Source organism: Podarcis cretensis (assembly GCF_951804945.1).
Source record: "Podarcis cretensis genome assembly, chromosome: 2".
Lineage (NCBI taxonomy): Eukaryota > Metazoa > Chordata > Lepidosauria > Squamata > Lacertidae > Podarcis > Podarcis cretensis.
In genome coordinates this window covers 12,845,661-12,860,891 of record NC_137171.1, presented here as the reverse complement: position 1 = coordinate 12,860,891, position 15,231 = coordinate 12,845,661, and the positions used below count along the sequence as shown (strand labels likewise).

General features: G+C 44.4%; 1 long non-coding RNA gene across 2 annotated transcripts; it reads right to left on the bottom strand.

The window, feature by feature from the left end:
* Positions 1 to 4,257: 4,257 nt before the first annotated feature.
* Positions 4,258 to 14,870, bottom strand: LOC307210807. 2 transcript variants are annotated; one of them, XR_013836138.1, is made up of 4 exons: positions 14,539 to 14,870; positions 14,035 to 14,248; positions 7,276 to 7,397; positions 4,258 to 4,559 (listed from the first exon to the last, which is right to left on the bottom strand). It is a non-coding gene; the product is annotated as an uncharacterized lncRNA (long non-coding RNA). The 2 variants fall into 2 exon arrangements; XR_013836137.1 differs by having other exon boundaries at positions 14,035 to 14,870.
* Between the last annotated feature and the right edge of the window lie 361 nt (positions 14,871 to 15,231).

Below are 15,231 nucleotides of genomic sequence, written 5' to 3'. Positions count from 1 at the left end.
TGCCTGCAACTGCAAGTGGAGCCTTTGCGGCTGCATTAGTCTGATCTGGAATCTGGAAAAATGGAACAGAAAAACTGTAGTGATGTGGGAAATACTGAATGGTTGCTTGTACCAGTGGTATAGAGGAGTGAACTTCTAGCTTTCCACATGCATGGATCCCTCCCTAACTTGTGTGGGATTAGGCTGGTGGTATTGGACGGGAAGCAGCAAAAGCAGTATTCCAAAAGGCAGTGAGGTTTTGCTGCGCATGCTCTATACTGCTACATGAATTGTGCAAATAGGCAGCAGAGTAGGGTGCCAGTCCCCCTCCCCTCTCCCACAGGCCCTTCATCTGCTGTATTTTTCTTTGGGCAATATTCTAAATCTCCTGGCTCCTCCTTCTCTGCAGTTTCTGGGAATATTGGAACCTAAGGAAGCAGCACCAAGTTCTCCATAATCCTCCAAGATCTCCACCCTTTTAGTTCTTGGGAATCCTGGCTTTGTAATTATATCATTTCCCGAAGAACAAAAACAGTTATAGTGGCCTCAGATGCTCCCTTGAAGCAGTTATTTGGAAGATCCTAACATCTTCTCTGCACATCACTCTAGGCAGCTCTAGGCATGAAGGTGGTTTCTGCAGCAGAATTGTCCACAGAGTGCACAATTGGAGAAGTGCCTTTGTAACTCTTTGGGTTTTCAGGATGCCAGGAACGATTTGCACAGTTAACCAAAAAGATGAGGTAGAGATGCATTTGCAGGATCAAAATACAGTACAAGGTTTGTCCTGGAATATCAGTCCTGGGAGGGGGGAAGAGCTAAGTGCCTTCAAGCCCTGCCTGGAAACTTCCTTGAATCACCCATCTGCCTTTTGTGGACATCAGTGCATTGGACTAGAATGGGCTATCGGTCTGTTTGCATGACCCTAAGTAATTGTGAGGTTGGGTAACTTGCGATCTGAACAGCAGTGCCATTTCCTAGAAAATCAAACATCTTTTCTGTTTCTGTGGAATTAAGCTTTACTTAGAATAAGATACATTCTGCCCAAATCGCACTCCCTCTGTTCTCATCTGCCACAGTCCACAAAAGTCTGGGTGTCTTTTTCTGTTGACCTTGTGCTTTCCAAACAACTGACCTCCTCCCAAACCGTAGTGCTTATATACTGGGATGGATCTCGTACACGGAAAACCACAAGAAGAATTCATTTCTGCTCTTCAGCCTACGTCTGGCTCTGTGCTCCATATTGCAGCATCTAGTAACACCCCCCCCCACAAAAATCTCTGAAAATCCCAAAGAGCTCAATATAGGTCTCTCCCCCCACTTTGTGTTGTCCTTTGATTACAAAATCCAGGCTCTAAACATGTGGGTAAATTAATTGAGTATTAAAAGGATTCTTTTAAGCATCCATCCATGATTTAGCACAGGCCAGCGGCACCCTGTGTTTCACCAAAGAAAGAGAGGAGGGGAAGAGTTTGGAGTACTCAGACCATGGACTTTGGAATACCAAAACTCTCTTCAAAGAAAAGATGAGTTCTTTGATCTGCAAGTAGGCATGCATGCACACGATGATGTCTTAACTTTATCATAATATATGTAGCCATTTTACTACTTGGAGTATTTTAGTCTGCTTCTGGCAGTTGTGAATTGTGGCAAGAAGTTATATAGCGCATTGTGCAGCTCCACCCAACCCCTAATCCTCTTACATGTCATCTCTGAGAATCTACTACCTGCATGTTGCCAGGTGTATCTTTATAATCACCTTGAGGATTCAAAATTGATTTTTTTTTTAAGTGGAAACAGAGATTCTAATTACAAAGCTGAATCCCAGAGAAAGTGTTTCACATACTGTCCATTGATGTTTTTCTATGCTTCTGCATGGAGTGTGACATACAAATAGCTCTGTTTGCGATGGCTTAACTGTTCATCAAGAGGTATGTGTGTTGATGACCCTCTGAGGAAAAACAATATTTGGCTCCAAGTTTCAAAACAAGTACAGAAGTAGGTTATAATTACCAACATTGAGGTAGGAACAATGAGGTTCCTGGCAGAATGGAGTGTTCCTGGTGGGGTATGTAATTTGAAAGGATTTTTTTTAAAAAACAAAAATGTTCATGGAGTGCTCTAGTAACAACGGTTTCTCTGTCCTTACTGTCAACAAAAAAACAGGAGCTCTGTTCTGATGTCACCACCCTCTTCCTCCTAAGGCTTCGTCCGAGTTGTACAAGTGTCTCTTTGTGCGCTTCCTGGGAATGGAATGTAAATAACTGGAACGAAAATAGTAGGGACAGCAGGTATCTCGCTGAGATGCAGCCCATCGTATTTGCTATCCCTGGGATGTCCTGACCTTGGCAACCGAGTTAACCTATAATTCAGAATTGTCTACAGAATGTCAAGAATGAAAAGTGAGGTTGATGTTTGTGCACCTATAATGAACCATTGTGAGTCACGCTCCTCTGTTATGGAAAGTAAAGGAAGAGGACCTGATTTCTTCAGGCTTTGATACGGCCTTAAGGTGGGGGGCAACGGGGTGCTGTAGGTTGTTCCAAGTATTTAGAGTATGAGTCACCCACCTAGAACAGGCTGTAACTGGTTTGTCCAAGATGATTCTAGGAGAGCACCTGTGAGAAAAGCTAGGTGCTTTGGCTGGAGGTGGGGACATAGGCGCCGACTCCATGGGGCCTGAGGGGGCCCGAGCCCCCCCAATAATTTAAGAAAATTATTAGTTATATTATGCTTTGTAAAATCACAAAATTATGTTGGTATTTTTTATTTTCCTTGTTTGACGATAGTTACCTTTTAAAATACATTCAGTAATGAGTTAAAACAAAGCCACTCCCGATCTAGAGAGGGGGTGGGGTTGCGGGCTCTCGACCCATCAACAATCTCGCGGGGCTGGCGTCAGCCCCGCGAGAAGCGGGGATTCCCCCTAGCTCATTAATATTCACCACCCACGGCGGCAGCCAATCGGCTGCCGCAAAGGGCGGGCCCTCACAGGTTCACTTAAGGTCGGGGCAGCCCGGGGCTCGCCCCTTTCGTTCCCCCAGCAGCAGCGGTTTGGAGGTCTTGGGCCCCCCCAATATTTTTTATAAGTCGGTATGGGCCCCCGCCCCCCCCCAATATTTTTTATAAGTCGGCGCCCCTGGGTGGGGATGGGCAAATCCTTCCACCCTGGTTTCTCATTTCTCCATCAATTCACCACATTCTGGCAGCACCCTATGACTACTATGTTTAACAGTCCTCACAAAAGAAATTTCAGAATTTTAGGGCATGACAAGCACTGTAACTCTCCAATGGCTTGACTTCACCCCTCAAAGGAGCACTCTTCCACTGTCTCCCGAAACAGACGGATGCTAGCCAACAAATCTCCTAGCATACATAATTGTACGTGATTTCATCTCATTTCATCTCATTCTGGCAAGCGGTTTTCCCCAGTAGGAGGCATTTTTGTACAGTGGTACCTCGGGTTACATACGCTTCAGGTTACATACGCTTCAGGTTACAGACTCCGCTAACCCAGAAATAGTGCTTCAGGTTAAGAACTTTGCTTCAGGATGAGAATAGAAATCATGCTCTGGCGCACGGCAGCAGCAGGAGGCCCCATTAGCTAATGTGGTGCTTCAGGTTAAGAACAGTTTCAGGTTAAGTACGGACCTCCGGAATGAATTAAGTACTTAACCTGAGGTACCACTGTATGTTGTTTTCACCAACATATATGCATCCTTCATGCACACTCCCCTCATAAACAAACTTATGTACATGTTTTTTGGTTGGATAAATGCTTCCAATATACAGTGGCACCTCAGGTTACATACGGTACTGTCAGGGAACTGCCATTGGCTCAGGAGCAAGAGGGGAAAAGGCGGATGGATTACAGAGAGCCCCCAAAGATTGTGGGAAGCAGCACTTCCTCAGGGGCTCAGAGGATGCAAGGCGCTGCCAGGACACCTTGCCTGAACAAAGCAGGGAGGAGAGAGGTCCCCCGTTACCCAAGCCTTCCTTGCGCAGTAAATTTTCACGCAGAGAGGGGAGGCGCAAACTGGGGGTCAAGAAACTACTCTGCTGGGGAAGATTTAAGGAACACCCACTCTCAGATTCTGCCAGTGAATGAGCAAGACATGGAATAGAGGCGCTCTGCATTCTAAAGGTTTTTACCACCAATAAGAAAGCTTTAGAACAGACTATTGAGGCATATTGCCTGATTGTCCTCCAGCAACCACCCGATACCTCTAGCACATACGCTTCAGGTTACGTATGCTTCAGGTTACAGACTCCGCTAACCCAGAAATAGTACCTCGGGTTAAGAGCTTTGCTTCAGGATGAGAACAGAAATCGTGCTCCGGAGGCACGGCAGCAGCAGGAGACCCCATTAGCTAAAATGGTGCTTCAGGTTAAGAACAGTTTCAGGTTAAGAACAGACCTCCAGAACGAAGTAAGTTCTTAACCTGAGGTACCACTGTATAGGCATCTGGTTGGCCACTGCGAGAAAAGGATGCTGGAATAGATGGGCCACTAACCTGATTCAGCAGGTCTCTTCTTATGTTCTTGGGCATATTTTACGCCCGCTTCCTCTGAGGCATCAAAGGCTATGACAGAGAAAGGACACTGAGAGCATCATTCACGTTTTGTTTTGAATGACTCAGCAGTATGGTCAAACACTAGGAACTGATAAATCAGATTTGGTCCTAGGAAGACGCAGAATGAGATTGGATTAATGACACTTGGGCTGGACTAAAGCAAGGGTGGTGAACCTGTAGCCATCCAGATGGCTCCCATCAGCCCTTGCTGGTGTAGCCAATGGTCAGGGATGATGGGAGTTGTAGTCCAGCAACTTCTGGAGAGATACAATTTCCCCACCTCTGGACTAAAGGCAGACTGAATGTCTTCCTTTTCTTTCCTTTCCTTTCCTTTCCTACACCATGGGTGGCCATGGAAGAGTCACCACCGTCCCTGGTCAGTCTGTCCCTTGGGTGGTCCTCAAACCTCCCCAGTTGATGATGTTATGCCACCTAAACATGTTATCCATATCTGTGAAACTCGCACTTTGACACCTACATGATGTCATTAGCAGAGCCCATTTGGGTGGGTGCTCCTCTCACCTGAAATTTTACACTCCCACAAAGTGTTGTACTAATGCACGTGTCCTGTGACATTATGTTTGCTGACTGGGAGCAGTTATGGACCACAGGTATTAAATTCACGGCATGCAATGCCTTGCGAGAAAACATTATGAAAATGATTTACAGGTGGTACATGACCCCAGTCAAGCTTGCGAAGATTTATCATTTGCCCAATAATAAACGTTGGAAATGTAAAGAGACTGAAGGTACCTTTTTCCACCTTTGGTGGACCTGCCCAAAGATTAAGGCCTTCTGGGAAATGATTTATAATGAAATTAAGAAAGTGCTTAAGTGCACCTTTAATAAGAAACCAGAGGCATTTCTCTTGGGTATGGTCGGCCAGTTGGTGCCGAAGAAGGATAAGAATTTCTTTTTGTACGCTACTACGGCAGCAAGGATTCTCCTAGCAAAGTATTGGAAGATACAAGAGCTACCCACGCTGGAGGAATGGCAGGTGAAAGTGACTGACTTTATGGGACTGGCAGAAATGACCGGCAGAATCCGCGACCAAGAGAAAGAGACTGTGGAAGAAGATTGGAAGAAGTTTAAAATATATCTTAAGAGTTACTATAAAATTGAGGAGTGCTAAAATGCAGAGGGAGAGGAAGACGTAGAATTACAGCGATAAATTGTGTTAAGTTAAGGGTGAAATCGAAAAGGAGAATGAATTTATTCTTAATTGGCTAAGAAGGGTTGCTGAACAATTGTTTAAAATAAAGGATGCAAAAAGGGGAAGGTATGGGGAAGTCCGGGAAAAGAGGCTTATGGAAATGAGGTAAAGAAAGTATGATCTTTTATGTTTGTTTTTATGTTGCTTTTGTGTTTGTTAAAAATTTGGAAACTAATAAAAATTTTATTAAAAAAAAAAAAACTAATGCATGTGTCCTGGGAAAAATGGGACATCCTGTTTTTTATTGCAAGAGAATGGCAGCCATTTTGGTTGCTGTGGTCTCATGTGATTTTGTGGCATGATTCCCCAAGAAATGTGCTTTTTGGGGTTGTGATGTTGCATGCTGCCCCAAACCCTTAAACTATGGGGAGATAGTGTCCAGGAAGGTGGTGTCCCAGATTTTGGCTTCAAAGTGTTGAAGGATATGATGATGCATTCTTTGAGGGTGTGGAGTAAGGCTGCCACAAGAAAATGAGTTGCTATTTACCCCCAGAATGCCTTGGAATGATGCAGTGTCCAGGCCATTCTGGGGAAATAAAATGATGATCAACCAGAATGGTGAAACATAAAAGTAAAAGAAAAATGAAAACAAATATGAATCAAATGGGAATCTAGTGAATAAGTAATGAATCAAATTACATTTTATTTCCACAGAATGCGTCATGTTGGGTCATTCTATGTGTGGGTGTGGAAGAAAGGCTGCCATAAGAAACTAAGAGCTAGAGAACTAGGGCCATTTTTAATGTTTTATTATGTTTCTGTATATGCTGGAAGCTGCCCAGAGTGGCTGGGGCAACACAGTCAGATGGGCAGGATACAAATAATAAAATTGTTGTTGTTGTCTAAGAGTTGCTATTTCCCTCTCGAATGCCCTGATACAATGCTATGTGCAGGGTATTATGGGGAAATAAAATGGTGACCACCAAGAACGGCTGCCAAAATCAGCTTTACTGCTGCCGTCACACAGTGGCAATGAAAAGAAATAGAGTAATGAAAATAAATATGAGCCTAATGAACAAATAATGAAACAAATGTGGTTGTAGTGAATTATCAACAAAAGAAAGAAGTCTCTTCTAACAAAAAACAATGTGAGATCAAGACAAACATTCTGACACATCCTTTACTACTTGATTCCAGCTCTGACCATCTGCACAGGGTAAGAGTCAGGCCTATTCCCTCCCCTCGACCAGAATAGAGTGACACATCTATCTCTATCCTACATAAGATTTTGTGATACACCTGCACAAGTTCTTTCAGTCCCATTTGGTTGGTAAGCTCTTTTTTTCCAGAGCACTCACATGTAAAACACATTTGACTGTCTCTGCATCAATCCAGCAAATCTGCAACCGGAAACTATTGAAATCCACCGAGGACTCAGCTGGTGAAATGGGGTGATCTTGTTTGCAAGGTTTTTTAAAACAGATTCTTCATTTTTATTGACTAATCTACTGTGTCCACTTGTGTATAGCATCTTACGTGCTTCAGAAATAGTCAGGGATACGGAATGCTTACCTTGATTATATATTTCTTTGATTAACTTGTCCTTTTGTCTTCGCTATTGCACAAACATCCTTCCTTTGGCCAGTACATACTTGTGCAACCCACTGTTCCCTAGACTGTTCATTATTATTTATCTGTGGAACAGGCAATAATGGGTTGATACTACTTTGCCTTATGTTAGGGATTGGCCAAAATGGCATTCAATAGAGAAAAGGTGTCGTGGTTTATTGTGGCACGATTTTCCAAGTACACCAGCCTCCTTCTTTTGACTCTTGCATCTCTACAGGTATATGCACCCTCCCCCATGAGTCAAACATAATTGCTTTTCTGAAATTTGTGTTTACAGAACCAAAGACGTAATAACAGGACTAGAATTGGGTTCAATTTACTTTAGCAAAGATGGAGAGGAGTGTGAACTCACTAGCCGGGTTGGTTAAATAAAGTGTGTGCAGCAATATCTGATGCCCAAAGAATATTCAGTTACTCAGGCTGCTTTCCATGTAAACTCAAAATCTCTGAAGCACCTGATTCCTGGGCTACAAAGTGTCTCTGTTGTCTTTTTTTTTTTTAACACACCGATTTCCATAGTTTATCCTCCTTGCTGCTAAATTTGCATAATGCACCTGCTAAAAACGTCAGGGACAATTCAGTAACAAAGAAACCCCCCTTCCCTATGAAATCAAATGCAAAACTTCAGAAATCTCAACTGCAAACTCTCTAACCTGTGGAAGGCATTCTGAACTCCTTTCTAGAAGTGTCAAATGCAGGAAGAGTCTAATGGGGCCTCTGAAAGAACTCTTGGTGAGAGTCCAGTGGTCTGGCCAGTGTCCTGTATCTCCCCCTTCATGCCCTTTCTTGAACAGCCTCTCCATATATTTGGTGGGTGAGCATGAACCCTTGTGCACTCACAAGCATATGTACAACAAAAGCTATGATCAAGGCAGATGGTTTGTGCATATTGTGACATCACACATTACATTACAGACAGACGTGGTAAGGATGCATGTTCATGTTTAGCCTGGAGAAGAGAAGTCTGAAAGTCATCTTCAAATATCTGAAGGGCTGTCACATGGAAGATGGTACCTATAACTCCATGCAGCCTCTGTTCATGGAAGCAGCATGTAGGCATCATAACTTCTTGTTGTTGTTTACTCATTTAGTCGTGTCCGACTCTTTGTGACCCCATGGACCAGAGCACGCCAGGCACCCCTGTCTTCCACTGCCTCCCACAGTTTGGTCAAACTCATGCTGGTAGCTTCGAGAACACTGTCCAACCATCTCGTCCTCTGTCGTCCCCTTCTCCTTGTGCCCTCCATCTTTCCCAACATCAGGGTCTTTTCCAGGGAGTCTTCTCGTCTCATGAGGTGGCCAAAGTATTGGAGCCTCAGCTTCAGGATCTGTCCTTCCAGTGAGCACTCAGGGCTGATTTCCTTAAGAATGGATAGGTTTGATCTTCAGTGGATAAACATGTTCTAACCTGTCCTGTTAGAAATTGATATTGCCTTGCTATTTCCCAAAATCTGCAGTATAAATTTGGTCTCATGAACTGGCAGGACACTGAGGAAGGAGATGAGGATCCTGGCAAGGGGGGGTTGCACACTGGGGGATTGATGTACACTGGGACAAGCTGAAGAGGGGAAAAGGGAGGTTGGCGAGAGAGAAAGAAAGAGAAAAAGAGAGAGAGGGAGGGAGAGAGAGAGAGAGAGAGAGAGAGATACCCATGCTTGGTGCACAGGTATTCATTTTCAACCTCTGAACTGACCACTTGCATATTTTGGCTGTGTCACTGGCTTGTAGCCAGACACATTGCAGTGGTCAAGCATGAAGTTGATAAAAAGCCACAGATGCCAGCTCACATGTTGCTGAAGAAATGCAGCTTTAGACACAGCTGCAATCTCCAAGACACAGCAAGCATATGTCCAGCCCACTTTAGGAATGTTTAGGATCTGGTTTAAATTATAGAAAAATTACCACTGTGTAATAATTTATTGGTTTTAGGTAATTTTATTGGAATTTTCATTGTCCACAATTTAGAATTTAACACAAAACATGCAGGAGAGGATTTATAGTGTAATCTGAAAAATGAGGTCATCTCACGTCCATCTTATCCTCCCATGGGGTAAATTTGCCCTGAAAATTAACACAGTACTGTGATTAGAGAGTTGTTTATGTGAGGTTATCACCCAGTTAGCACCTCATCTGAACCAAGCCTCAGCTCAAGAACATATGGAACAGCAGAACAGCATTTGCATGGATTTTAAAAAGGGACAGACTTTTAACACTGCTGTTCTCATGTCCAGTATCATGCCCAAGCCTCCCCAACACCATCACACATTACTGAAGGATCTACTCTGTCTGCTGTTATGTTGCATTAGTAGACTCTGCAAGAGCCTGCCTGGTCTTCTACTGAGTCCATAGAATGCTTTTTGTGGCTAAGAATACTAGGAAAGCATTGTCCAACATTGTCCAACGCTTGCAGGGCATCTGGTGGGCCACTGTGAAAACAGGATACTGGATTAGATGGGCCATTGGCCTGATACAGTAGGGCTCTTATATTCTTAATATATTATCAACCATTCAAAATACAGCTCAGCAGCTGCAATCTGTGTAATGGCCTGGTGTACAGGTGTAATGGGAAGCGGGTGGCACTGTGGTCTAAACCACAGAGCCTAGGGCTTGCCAATCAGAAGGTTGGCAGTTTGAATCGCAGCGACAGGGTGAGCTCCCATTGTTCAGTCCCTGCTCCTGCCAACCTAGCAGTTTGAAAGCATGTTAAAGTGCAAGTAGATAAATAGGTGCCGCTCTGGCGGGAAGGTAAACGGCATTTCCGTGTGCTGCTCTGGTTCGCCAGAAGCGGCTTAATAATGACCCAGAAGCTGTATGCCGGCTCCCTCGGCCAATAAAGCCGCAACCCCAGAATCGTGACTGGACAATGGTCAGGGGTCCCTTTACCTTTTACATTAATTAGAATGGGCCTTACAGAGGAATCCTAGGCATGTTTACTCAGAAAGAAGTCTGATTGAGTTCAGTGGGACTTACTCTGAGTTAAGTGTACATTAGGCTTACAACCTTAGGGTTCATCAGTGTGTACTTGCATGCATGTGCAGTAGAACAGGGATGGGGAAACCTGTGGCCTAGCAATGGGGAAGAAATGTGGTGCCCCGCAAGACGAAATTAATTCGTTCCGCGAGTCTCTTCGTCTTGCGGTTTTTTCGTCTTGCGAAGCACCCCTATTAGCGGCTTAGCGGCTTAGCAGCTATTAGCGGCTTAGCGGCTTAGAAAAAGGGGGGGAAGGGAAAAACTCGCAAGACTCGCAAGACGTTTTTGTCTTGCGAAGGAAGCCCATAGGGAAATTCGTCTTGCGAAGCGCCTCGAAAAACGGAAAACCCTTTCGTCTAGCGAGTTTTTCGTCTTGCGAGGCATTCGTCTTGCGGGGCACCACTGTAATTAAATGCAAACTTATCTAATTTGCACTTTCCAAAACAATGAAAGAACCAAAGCACAGTTATTATTTGAAATTTGCACTTCTCCAAATCTCGCAATGCAATTCCGTGCAAAAGTGCGTGCATGTAAGGTGGGCATAAAGACAGCATAAAAAGACGTCATTTTAGGGGAAATTGCTTGCAACACCACGTTTAATATTGCACGTAGACATGTGCATGTTAGGAAGCCTTTGCACTAAAAAGCTGTTGAATTTTCATGAGGACATTTAAAATAACAACAACGGTAAACTGATGTGGAGAACTGATTGGAAAAGTGAGAAATGGAGAGAAACCAAAAGGGACAGATTGGCCCATCCCTAGAGTGGTCCACTGAATGGACTCTCAACTTCCATCAGCTCCAGCCAGCATGGTCCGCAGTCCGGGATGATGAGAGTTGCAGTTCAGAAGCATCTGGAGCCTCCACTGGACTCACAGCCCTGTGCTAGAGGCCAAATGGATTTGCATCCCACTTAGACATGGAACTTCTACTACTCTCTGATGGGATGGGAGGAGAGCCAAACAGTGAAGAATGCCAATGCTAGCCACTCTCACCAACAACATTTAATGATTGCTGTTGACCCAGGTACTTGAAGAGTTAAGGGTACATACAGTGAGGGGGGGGAAGTATTTGATCCCCTGCTAAATTTGCCCGTTTGCCCTCTGACGAAGAAATGACCAGTCCATAATTTTAATGGTAGGTTTATTGTAGCTGTGAGAGACAGAATAACAACAGGAAAACCCCCAGAAACCCAGAAGACAAAAGTCAGAGGTTGATGTGCATTATAATGAGGGAAATAAGTATTTGATCCCCTATCAACCAGCCAGATGTCAGGCTACCTGGTATCTTCACTGTATGTATGTAACAAGCTGAGATTAGAAGCACCTCTCTCACACAATAAACCTACCATTAAAATTATGGACTGGTCATTTCTTCGTCAGGGGGCAAACAGGCAAATTTAGCAGGAGATCAAATACTTTCCCCCCTCACTGTAGCTGTTCCTGGCAACCTTGAAACTATTGGCTTGTTTTTACATGTTCTTAATGTTCAAAAATGTTTTTAAATGTATGGCATTTTAAAATACTATTTTATTACTTGCTGCCCTGGTCTCCTTTGGAGGGACAGAATAGAAATCACATAGATAGCTAGATAATAAAACAAGAAGGTGGAGTGATTTCATAGTGCACGAATACAAGGCCTTTCTCCAATATCAATCAAGCCATTACACCCACAATCATCTAGGATTGAGCAGTGTCTTTGTTAGGGGATATTGCATCCCAACCAATTTGGGCCCCAGCATCTCTCAATTTTAGCAATTAACCACTGCATTTATGTATCAATGGACCCCACTGTGAGACCACCTGAGAACAGGCTGCCTGTACTGTTCATCTAGATGGGAAAAGCAATTACCAAGATGGAGTGGATGCACAACCTAATCAGTCATTGAGAGTCTTATTGGTTCCAACCCAGTCTATTGTGCTGCATATTGCAGACCCTGATTCCACTCTGATGAGTTTTCTTGGAAATCCATTAGCTCTCAGAACATGGTAGTAGCTGGATGCTGGCTCATTTCTGCGTGAGTGAATTGCTCAAGCACACATACATATACACATAACAGTAATAATATACAAGGCATATTAAATGTGATTCTGGAAATCTCGAACTGGCATGATCTCTTATATGAAAGCCTTGCCCCCATCTAGTTGCTCAGTAGTGAGGAAGAGGCACTCTGCATATGCACCTTTCTTCATGTTCGAAGGCTGAGATTTGGCATTTAGAACAGACGCCAGAGCTGAGTGGGGAACTTGTGGCTCACCAAATGCTGTTGGACTACGTTTCCAAGCACAATTCAAAGCGTTGGTGCTGACCTTTAAAGCCCTAAACAGCCTCGGTCCAGTATACCTGAAGGAGTGTCTCCACCTCCATCGTTCTGCCCGGACACTGAGGTCCAGCGCTGAGGGCCTTCTGGCGGTTCCCTCACTGCAAGAAGCCAAGTTACAGGGAACCAGGCAGAGGGCCTTCTCGGTAGTGGCGCCCTCCCACCAGATGTCAAAGAGAACAACAACTACCAGACTTTTAGAAGACACCTGAAGGCAGCCCTGTTTAGGGAAGCTTTTAATGTTTGATCTATTATGGTATTTTAATATTTTGTTGGAAGCCGCCCAGATGGGCGGGGTATAAATAAATTATTATTATTATTATTATTATTATTATTATTATTATTAGCCTTCTGCTAAGTCAAGCTTTGGAATTTGGACTCTGCCCCTTGAGCTATGGTTCCAGTTTCAGTTTTTAGACTTTCCAGAGATGTCAGCACTTGGATATCCTGGAGCAGTGGCGGAGCGTAGGTTGCTAGCACCCAGGGTCATGCAGAGGGGGTGAGTGGGAGGTAAGCAGATGGAGTACACATGCTCATTCAACTACCTAACGGCATCCACGTCACCCAAGAGATTGTAACCACAGTTATGAAAAGAAGAGTCATTCCATTGTCTGGAGAGATCATATATTGGTTCACATGGAGAAGCCATTTTCAATGGAATCCAGCACCAGAAATGCACAGCTGTATCAAGGCAGCACTGGGTGTTGAAATTTTGTGCCCCAAACAATTCTGCACCCAGGGTAACTGCCCTGCACCCCTCCCCCCATGCTACACCACTGTCCTGGAGACCTGGCAAATCAGCAGAGAAGGATTGAGAAGACACATCTATATGGGGGCCACTTCTAATGAATATATATCAATCTTTCCATTTCTCCCTCTCCATCATTTTCCTTCTCTCTCTCTATGCCCTCTCCACCCTTCTGCTCTAATAAAAGAGAAATATTAAAGAAGCAGTGGAGAGGGCATTGAGAACGATAATAAGAAATTGTGGAAAGCAGAGAGAGTGAAGCAGAAATATTAATATATTTATTAAAATATTAAAAGCAGCCCCTGTATGAATGTGTGTGTGTTTATCTCTGTGTGTGCTTCAAGGTAAGAGGACGATGTTTTCCAGGGAAGCTGAATACTGGCACCTCTCTTTTTTATATAACAGCTGTGAATCAGGATTGTAGCTGGGTTCTTGAAAATACAATGCAGGTTTGCTAACTACTACGTGCAGTTAAGGTATTTGGCTAACAATGGCAACCCAGCTCGTAATATATTGCCAGCCTGGCCCATCTTTGCACTAGACTAAGGTAAATAATAAGTATGTCATATTCTTATTTAATAGCACAAACAGCCAAGACAATGGAAGGAGAGAGCAGAACAATAACCTGAAAGGGCAGAGCTGTGCAAAAGAACATAAAACTTGCCTTGTTGGATCAAAGGTCAAAAATCTCTGCACCCAATAATCATCATGTTCTTTTCTCCAGGCATCTGGTAATCACAGTTGGTTTGTCTTTGAATGTGGGCTTTGCATGCTTCCCATACCTAAGTCTGGAAATAGGCATTGTGGAGATCTCTGTGCAGCAGCCAAAAGAAGCAATCCACTGTCTCCTCTCCCCTTCCCTTGTCTCCAGGCAATATCTAGGCAGTCAACAAAAACACTATGGTGTGATCTTGCGCCTGTGTTTTCCTGCTTCTGCTGATGCCAGTCTATAAAGTTAGGCGGGGGGGGGGGGGCTCAAGGAAACTTGAGCTGACAAGATGGAAACAAGATGACATCAGATCCTGTGTTTTCGTTTACTACAGGGGTGGGGAACCGTTTTCGACCTGAGGGTTGCATTCCCTTCTGGGAAATTTCATGGGGTCACATGCCGTTGGGTGTGAGGCCAGAGGCAAAAGTGAGTGGGGCAATGAATGTAAATTCTACCTACATCTCTAGTTTCTACAAATGCTCACACACCCCTTTCCACTCTCCTCCATTCAGACAGACAAGAGGTAGTGGGTGGTTGCCCCAGCTACCACATTCTTAGGGGGCGCAAAATTTCAACCCCTGGTGCTGCCACCATTCAGCTGTGTGCTTCTGTAGCTGGGCTTCATTGCAAATGGCTTCTCCATGCGAACCAGGAAGTGACCGCTCCAGACAACAGAACAACTCTTCTTTTCTCTGCAGCTGCAATCTCCTGGGTGACGCAGACACTGTTAGGCAGTTGAATGCACATGAAAACTCCATCTGTTTCCCCCACTCCAACTCCACACAGCCCTGGGGGCTGGCAACCCATGCTACACCACTGGCAAGAGGCTTTAGCAGAGTTTAGCAGGCAGATTCCAACCACACAAAAACACTTGGTGCAAAGCAAAAGAAAAGGGAGAGGCTACTGCTTCTGGTGGCAGTACGGGCTAGCAGTACAAAGGTCTTGTCAAGGTTGATATGCTTTCTGCCCTCTTCAGCCTCTGGTATCACGGGACCTGCTATGCCAGTCACCCCTTTGTTGCAGCATCCTGTTGCCATGGAAACCAGGACAGTTGCCAGAAGATGCTTACATAGGGGTGTCCTCAAGTGATGTTAGCACTGCGTTCACAGCCCCACTGCATGCACCAACCAGGGCAGGTGGAGATGATGATGA